Source organism: Miscanthus floridulus, chromosome 9 (genome assembly GCF_019320115.1).
Source record: "Miscanthus floridulus cultivar M001 chromosome 9, ASM1932011v1, whole genome shotgun sequence".
In the NCBI taxonomy this organism is placed as follows: Eukaryota; Viridiplantae; Streptophyta; class Magnoliopsida; order Poales; family Poaceae; genus Miscanthus; species Miscanthus floridulus.
Window position 1 is genome coordinate 141,311,880 of NC_089588.1, and position 9,138 is coordinate 141,321,017.

Below are 9,138 nucleotides of genomic sequence, written 5' to 3' on the forward strand. Positions count from 1 at the left end.
GTATCTCTTTCGAACAGGAGACGCCTAACTAGGTTACGTGATCTACGACAATGATACGAAAAGAGGGGTTATACCTAGGGTGGCGGCAGAGTCAGGCTAGCGGGGCCATGGTGGGTCGGTGCAGTGGCGAGACGACGCGGTGCAGGCAGACCGGCACGGTGGCGAGAACTCTGACTCAACTCCGACGGGCTCTTCTCTACAAAAATGGAACAAAATACTGTCATTTACAAAAAAATTCGGCAGAACCTCCCCTGCACGGTGAGGTTTCCAAAACCTGCAAAAAACAACGGCACGATGGCCGACAAGCACATATGGCTCAACAGAAGCCATGTAGTTTGGATATCAATCCATGCAGAAGAATATATCCAAGTAGTACCACTACATGTACTACTACTTTCACTATTGCTACTACTACTACCATTGGTTCTTCTACTACTACCACTATTGCTACAACTACTACCATTAGTTGTACTACTACTACTACCACTACTTCTACTACTACTACCACTAATTCTACTACTAATACTACCACTAGTTGTACTAATACTACCACTAGTACAACTAATAATACTACAACTACCACTACCTCGACAATAATAAGTGAGAAGGCATACCTGACGGGCGATGGGGCAGAGGCGGGCAGCGTCGGGATCGGGCGAAGTTAGGGACGGGGTCGGGCACGGACGGCGTCGGGGCGGGCGGTCCACGGGGCGCAGCCGGGGGCAGGGCGCGGCCGGAAAAAGGGCGCGGCCGGGGCGCAGGGCCGGTCGGGGTCAGGGCGGTGCGGCCGGGGGAAGGGCCAGCCGGGGGCACGGCGCGGCCGGGCGCGCGGGCAGCGGGCGGCGCGGCTGGGGGAAGGGCCGGCCGGGGGTACGGCGCGGCGGGCGGCAGGGCGCGCGGGCAGTGGGCGGCGCGGCCGGGGGAAGCGCCGGACGGGGGCAGGGCCGGCCGAGGGCACGGCGCGCGGGCGCGCGGGCAGCACGGTGACCGGGCGGCGCAGGCGCGCGGGCGCGCGGTCAACGCGGGCACGTGGGCAGCGCGGCGGCCGGGCAGCGTGGGCAGCGCGGCAGCTGAGCGGCGCGGGCGCGCGGGCGGCCGGTGGCTGCGCGGGCGAGTGGGCCGATGTGGGCGTGGCGCGCGGCGCGGAGGCGGGGGCGGGCACGCGTGGGCGCGGGGCTGGCTGGCTGTGACTGCGCGGTCGGCCAAAAACCACTAAGTCCCCGCGACCGCGGCTTTGCCGAGTGCCGGATCAGGGAGGCGCTCGGCAAAGATTTGTTTTTTTTTAATTTCTTTGCCGAGTGCCCCAGATCTGGCACTCGGCAAAGATTTATTTTTTTTTAAATTCTTTGCCGAGCGTCTCAGATCTGGCGCTCGGCAAAGAAATTTTTTTTATTTTTAAAATACTTTGTCGAGTGCCCCTGGGACGGCACTCGACAAAGATTTAATTTTTTTTATTATTTCTTTGCCGAGTGCTCCTGTGGATGCACTCGGCAAAGAGGAAATTTTAAAAAAAAAATTTAAAACATTCTTTGCCGAGTGCCTGATGGCTGGCACTCGGCAAAGACACCCTTTGCCGAGTGCTATGCCCCGGCACTCGGCAATGTTTTTTTTGTTTTTGGCCTCTAATTTTTGTGTGCAGTCCTTTTAAAGCACCAGAAACTACTAGTTACAATTTGAGGATTTTTTGTGGCTTTTTGTTATATTTAGTTACTTTATTTCGTTTACTTGAATTTTTCTGGAAATTAGAAATTTGAACTGCACGTGGTACGAATAATGGAGTTTAATGATTCGAAAATTGATAGTCATGTTAGTGAGTGTTGTGAGAGGCCGTATCCAGGAACGGACCCGAAATTTCGGACATCTTGTTCACGAAACATGTCCACGAAATTGCGTGTGAAGTGTTTTTAAATTCTATAAAAAGCAAACGAAGTCCGAAAATCATGAAACTTGTTGAGATGTCGTGATATCATATGTGGAGGCTATGATAAAAATTTTAGAAGATTTCGTGCATGTTGTCACGTACGATGCTTACAAACCAGGATCAGATATCACTTGTAGAGATGTCCTGGTTTGTAAGCATCGTACGTGACAACGTGCACGAAATCTTCTAAAATTTTTATCATAGCCTCCACATATGATATCACGACATCTCAACAAGTTTCATGATTTTCGGACTTCGTTTTCTTTTTATAGAATTTAAAAACACTTCACACGCAATTTCGCGGACATGTTTCGTGAACAAGATGTCCGAAATTTCGGGTCCGTTCCTGGATACGGCCTCTCACAACACTCACTAACATGACTATCAATTTTCGAATCATTAAACTCCATTATTCGTACCACGTGCAGTTCAAATTTCTAATTTTCGGAAAAATTCAAGTAAACGAAATAAAGTAACTAAATATAACAAAAAGCCACAAAAAATCCCCAAATTGTAACTAGGAGTTTCTGGTGCTTTAAAAGGGCTGCACAAAAAAATTGGAGGCCAAAAACAAAAAAACATAAAAAAACTTTGCCGAGTGCCGGGGCATAGCACTCGGCAAAGGGTGTCTTTGCCGTGTGCCAGCCATCAGGCACTCGGCAAAGAATGTTTTAAATTTTTTTTTAAAATTTCCTCTTTGCCGAGTGCATCCACAGGAGCACTCAGCAAAGAAATAATAAAAAAAAATAAATCTTTGCCGAGTGACGTCCCAGGGGCACTTGGCAAAGTATTTTAAAAATAAAAAAAACTTTGCCGAGCGCCAGATCTGAGACGCTCGGCAAAGAATTTAAAAAAAAATTAAATCTTTGCCGAGTGCCAGATCTGGGGCACTCGGCAAAGAAATTTAGAAAAAAAACAAATCTTTGCCGAATGCCTCCCTGATCCGGCACCCGGCAAAGAAGGCCGTGACCGGACGCCGTTTTCACGGGCAGCCTATGCCGAGTGTTGAGATTTTGCTAAGAGTCTGGCGCTCGGCAAACAAGTCCTTTGCCGAGTGTCCGTGTTTGCCGAGTGCAATTCTTTGCCGAGTGCCCGATTTTTGACACTCGGCAAAGAATTTTGCACTCGGCAAAGTCTCTGTTTCCAGTAGTGTATGGATGTTGCCATATTTAGGTTCTACATGTTTACATGCTTTAGTTCCAGATATTTTGTGGTTTCCAGGTTTTGATCTATCAATTCATCCCTAGCAATGTGCTCATTGTGTGAAATCTAATCACCTATGTGGTTTATGCTGTGCTGCCTGAGCCCCATCAGTTAAGCAGCCAGTAGCATAAGAGTGGTCCAGCATGCAGGTCCATATCAGCAAGGCAGGCTGGCAATAGCAGCAAGGAGGTGCTGGGTAGTCATAGTGAAGCAATACGTCACCTGCATTGTTTCTTCAGATAAACAAGATTCAAACTTCTAAACGAGTGGGTTCAGTAACGCAATCACAATTCTAAGTTTAGAGCATTTTCTGTATTTCATATATGATGATTTACATACATGAAAATATTCAGATGGTTGTGGATAGAGTTGAAGCACTGCACAACGTTGCTTATTCTCCCAGAATAAGAAAATAAAGATTATTCCATGTTATAGGTTTCTAGTTTTGAATCGTTGTTACGTGTGCCTTCAACATGCATAAGAGGTTCAATATTTATGGGCATGGGCTAAATGCTTTCTACTTACAGTTCATGTGTGCCTCAGTGCTGATAAAAAGCTTCCTATTGAGAATCTGATGCTGTTTAGATTAGTGGTAATTGGGTTAAGGAACCTGCTCAGTTATTTCACCTATACATGTTTGGATGATTCCACTTCGCTGTGAATGACCGCAATATATTCAGTTAATAAACGTGGTGGATTCCAAAATGTCTGGCTGAGAGTATCTTGATACTATGTGGTTTGGAAATAGAATCCAATGTGTGCTTGATACATGGTGTGTACAGACTGCAGCTGCATTTTCTGCATATATGTGTGTGCTTAGGAGCCATTGTTGCTGATTTTCAGGCCACTGTGAGGCAGGGGTCATTAGTTGCTGCTTGCTGGGTTTTGAAGCTATTGCTGCTCTCTCTTCTATGCATATGCAGCAGTAGCACCTTGCCAGTGTAAGTTGTCTTCATCTTGCATACGACCATTTACTTTCGGCATGGTTGTTTACTTTAGAAGTAGTAAACTTAAAGAACCAAGGAATGACATAAAGATAAAAACAGCTATTTGTAGGACATACATTTCCCACTCAGATAACCTAAAGAATGCGAAGAAATGATGGCCTTTTCCTTATGCACTTATTCTTTGTCAGCGATTGGGTTGCAGTTGGGCATGCGATTGATGAGCTTCCAGTGTATTTTGATGATGCTGGAAGCAGAGAGGTAGGAGATTAGTTGGGTTATATTTTAATATCACATTTAGCTTATTGAGAGTACTGTTCTGAATTGAATTTTAATAGGTACTGCACAAAGTTGGAGTTGAAAGAGCTTGTGCTGCTGCAATTACCTACAGAGCTGTCTGGGCATTGAATAAATATTTCCCAAATGTGAAGACATTTGTTAGAGCACATGATGTTGATCATGGTGTTAATTTGGAGAAAGCTGATGCAAGGGCGGTACAAGGATGTTACAGAGTATTCTTGGCGACAATGGGTTCCTGATGCAACTTTTATTGACCATATGCACTTACAATTTTTATTTGCAAAGAGACTTCTATTGCTTTTATCATAATGGGACCAAGTATGCATCTAATGTACCGTGTAACTTTTGTTACTATGCTATTGTGCACTATCAGTAGATAGTTTGTTTCACATGTAGTACTTATAGTAACATATTTTCTGATGGAATTGTGTGAACAATTTGAAGGTTGTCTGTTAGCACCGGAGTTACTGCACAGGTAATACAAGTGGAAGACAGGAGGCCGACGTTTGGGATCCCGGCAGTGGCGAGGTTGTGATGCCATCCTGTTGGCCGGCGTCAGTAGACAGTGCGTGGGAGAGAGAGCCAGAGCACAAGTGAGCGGGAGAGATTCTAATCAATCTCCAGCTGATCTTCTTATTTCCCAACTAATGAGTACATATAGCTCAAACGATTAACACTCAGCCACTAACACTGAACTGACACAAGCTAAACATAGAAAGGCTAGTCCTGCGGGTGATCCATGGTGACCATGCATGGCGACCAGTCGTGACCGCGCCTGCTGGCTTGGTCTCAGCTGATCACGAGAGTTGGCAGGCGCACGGGCTGCACGCCGCGTTCCTAGCCACGAGTGCGCTTCCTCCTATGGTAGGTCTGTCCGAGCATTACATGTTTGATAATCTACTGCTTCCTTGTATGAACGCACGACAGGGGAAGGCGGCGCCGCAATGGCTCCCTGTTGTGGTACTGTAGCCGCTGTAGAGGCAGGCGCTGAATAGCTCACCTACCGCACTATAGCCACATGCAGAGGTAGGCGCCAGAGTCAGCCTTGCTGTGTTATCTAGTCACTGTTACAGCTGGGCAGCTGTACTAGGACTAGATAGGGTAGAGTTGTATATATATTTTGCCACTGCAACTCAACAAAGAGAGTTCAGATTTGCCATCTCCTATACAGGGCTCCGGACAACGCTGGTGTCTCTGCTGTGTGTGTGCTCTGTTCTCCCCTCTTCTTCTACCTCTAGTCATAGTGTGTGGTCGGACAACGCTTGTTCGTGGTCGGCATAGCTAGTGTGTGTGCTCGCAACACTAGCAGGTGTTCGGCAAGACTGGTGAGTGGTCGACTTACCTGAGCCGATGTTCCTGTGGGCTAGCAAGTGGTATCGGAGCCCTGTACAAACGCCATCGCCGGACTAACCGCGGGTGATGACGAACGGTTCGGAGATGGGCGACAGCAGTGGCACTGTTGTGGCTACACAGCCACGACAGGAGGTCGTTGTTCGCACGGTGTGGGAGGTCAGCGGCACCAGTTGGCCGACGCTGACTCGCACCAACTATGGAGAGTGGTCGGTGACCATAAAGGTCAAGCTCAGAGCCCGATGGCTCTGGAATGCTGTTGACAAGGGCACCGACAATGAAGAAGATGACATGTCAGCATTGGAAGCTATCCTCGTTGCTGTACCGGCGGAGTACAGGGAGCCGTTGGGGGCGAAGAGCTCTGCTAAGGAGGCGTGGGAGGCCATTGCGGCGATGCGCGTCGGTTCCAACCGCGCAAAGAAGGCAACGGCCCAGCTTCTGAAGCAGGAGTACGCCAACCTCAAGTTCAAGGATGGTGAATCGGTGGAGGACATCTCCCTCCACCTGCAGACGCTCATCAGCAAGCTGAAGAGCCACGGCGTCACCATCGACGAAGAGGAGGCATTCTCCAAGTACCTCCACTCCGTGCCAGCAAAGTACATCCAGATCATTCTCTCCATAGAGACGATGCTGGACTTGTCCACCCTCACCATTGAGGATGTGACAGGCCATCTGCGGGCGGTGGACAAGCGCCTGGAGCAGGCGACAGCAACAAAGGACAGCGGCAAGCTACTGCTGACAGAGGAGGAGTGGGCTGCTCGGAGGAACTCTGGGGTAGCCTCCTCCAGCCGCGGTGGCGATGGCAAGCGCCGTAGCAAGGCTTCTTCAGAGAAGAAGAAGAAGGTCGACCACAACGCCTACCGGCGCTGCGGGAAGATGGGCCATTGGGCATGGGAGTGCCCAAATCACAAGCAGGAGAAGGAGGCTGAGGCTCATCTAGCGCAAGCTGACGATGAGGATGAGGCCACTATCCTGATGGCGACGTTCTATGCACTGCACGACATCGAGGCCAAGGAGAAGGTAGAGGTGATGGCGGGCGAAGGACCTGGGATGGCCCTGAAGGCTGTCAACCTCGACGAACCACGCGCCCAAGTCTGCCTCGGACGTGTGGGCGTCGACCAGAAGCAGCGGTGGTACCTGGACTCTGGTGCCAGCAACCACATGACAGGCTCCAAGGAAGCCTTCTCCGAGCTCGACGATGATGTTACCGGTACGGTGAAGTTTGGAGACGGCTCAAGGGTGGCTATCCTAGGGCGTGGCACCATCATCTTCAGATGCTAGAATGGGGAGCATCGCACACTAACGGATGTATATTACATCCCGCCGCTGCGTTCCAGCATCATCAGCATTGGCCAGCTAGATGAGCACAGGAGCGAGGTACTGATCAAGGACGGTATCCTTAGGATCAGGGACCGAGAGCTGAGACTTCTTGCCAAGGTAAAGAGGTCCCAGAACCGGTTGTACCTACTCAACCTGAAGGTACAATAGCTGGTGTGCCTGGCGGCAAGGCACACCGAGGAGCCATGGCTGTGGCATGCCCGGTTCAGACATCTCAGCTTCGATGCGCTTGGTCGGCTGGAGAAGATGGTCCGAGGGCTACCCCACATCAAGCACGGAGGTGAGCTATGTGACAGCTGCCTGGCCGGGAAGCAGAGCAGGCTACCATTCCCAAAGACGGTTAAGTATCGCATGTCGGACGCTCTTGAGCTCATCCACAGTGACCTCTATGGGCCGATCACGCCAGCCACAAACGGTGGTCGGTGGTACTTCCTCCTGCTTGTGGAAGATTGCAGTCGCTACATGTGGCTGCAACTCCGGACAAGCAAGGACGAAGCAGCGGCGGCGATCAAGAAGTTCAAGATGCGCATGGAGGCCAAGAGTGGCAAGAAGCTCCGCACGCTGAGGACTGATCGCGGTGGCGAATTCACTTCGGTGGAGTTCGCTGCGTACTGCACGGATCAGGGTGTGGTACGACACCACACCGCGCCGTACTCGCCACAACAGAATGGCGTAGTGGAGCGGCGGAAGCAGACGGTGGTCGGCATGGCTCGATCCCTGATGAAGGCCAAAAGAATGTCGACAAGGTTTTGGGGTGAGGCGGTGACCACGGTGGTGTTCATCCTCAACCACGCTCCCACCAAGGCCCTGAAGGGCAAGATGCCGTTCGAAGCTTGGTATGGGCAGAAGCCGAGCGTGTCCTTCCTCCGGACATTCGGCTGCATCGACCACGTCGGCAAGACGAAGCCGATCCTCACCAAGCTAGAGGACAGGAGCACACCGATGGTGTTCCTGGGCTACGTGGAGGGTACCAAGGCATACCAGCTCTACAACCCATGCAGAGACAAGGTGCTTGTCTCGCATGACGTTGTGTTCGATGAGAAGGCGGCTTGGAACTGGACCAGTCCGAGCACGAGGGAAGCTGGCGGCTTCACCAGCACCTTCGTCGTCGAGCACTTGGTCATCCACAGGAGTGGAGACACTGGGGAAGAGGTGTCGAGCACTCTGGAAGGGGTGCCGAGCACTCCAGCGATAGAGCCGAGCACTCTTGGGGTAGTGCCGAGAACGTTGGGAGGGATGCCGAGCACTCAGGGAGGAGTGCCACGCACTCCTGGAGGGATGCCGAGCAGGCCAGGAGTGGTGCCGGGAGGTTCTGCAGTGGTGGCGACCACTCTAGGACGGGTGCCGAGCACTCCCGTAGTGGAGCCAAGACGTCTTGCAGTGGTGCCAACCACTCCAAGACTGAGGCTGAGCACTCCTGCAGTAGTGCCGAGCACTGCAGGAGTTGTGACGAGCTATCCAGAAGTAGTACCGAGCACTACATCCGGGGTGCCGAGCACTCTAGGTGCTCTGCCGAGCACTCCGGTAGAACAGGGAACTCCATCAACGTCGATCGAGTTCGCCTCACCTCCAAGTGACATCACTGAGTTCGTGGATGCCTTCCACAAAGGTGAGGAGGTGCGGTTCCGTAGGCTGGACGACCTCATCGGCGGTATAGGGCCCTCAGGCCTGGCGGGTAGGCTACTCAATAATCCAGAGCTGCTGCTCACCAGTGCTGAGGAACCACCCACGTTCACGCTGGCCGAGCGCGATGGAGACTGGCGACAGGCGATGCTGGAGGAGATGAAGGCGATCGAGGAAAACGAGACTTGGCAGCTCGTTGATCCACCTTCAGGATGCCGTCCGATCAGCCTGAAGTGGGTGTACAAGGTCAAGTGGGACGAGCACGGCGCCATTGTCAAGCACAAGGCGTGCCTCGTGGCCCGAGGCTTTGTATAGCGTGAGGGCATCGACTTCGAGGAAGTCTTTGCGCTGGTAGCGCGCATGGAGCCTGTTCGTTTGCTACTAGCTTCTACATCAGTAAAGGACTGGTGCGTCCATCACTTGGATGTTAAATCAGCCTTCCTCAACGGCGAGCTGGTG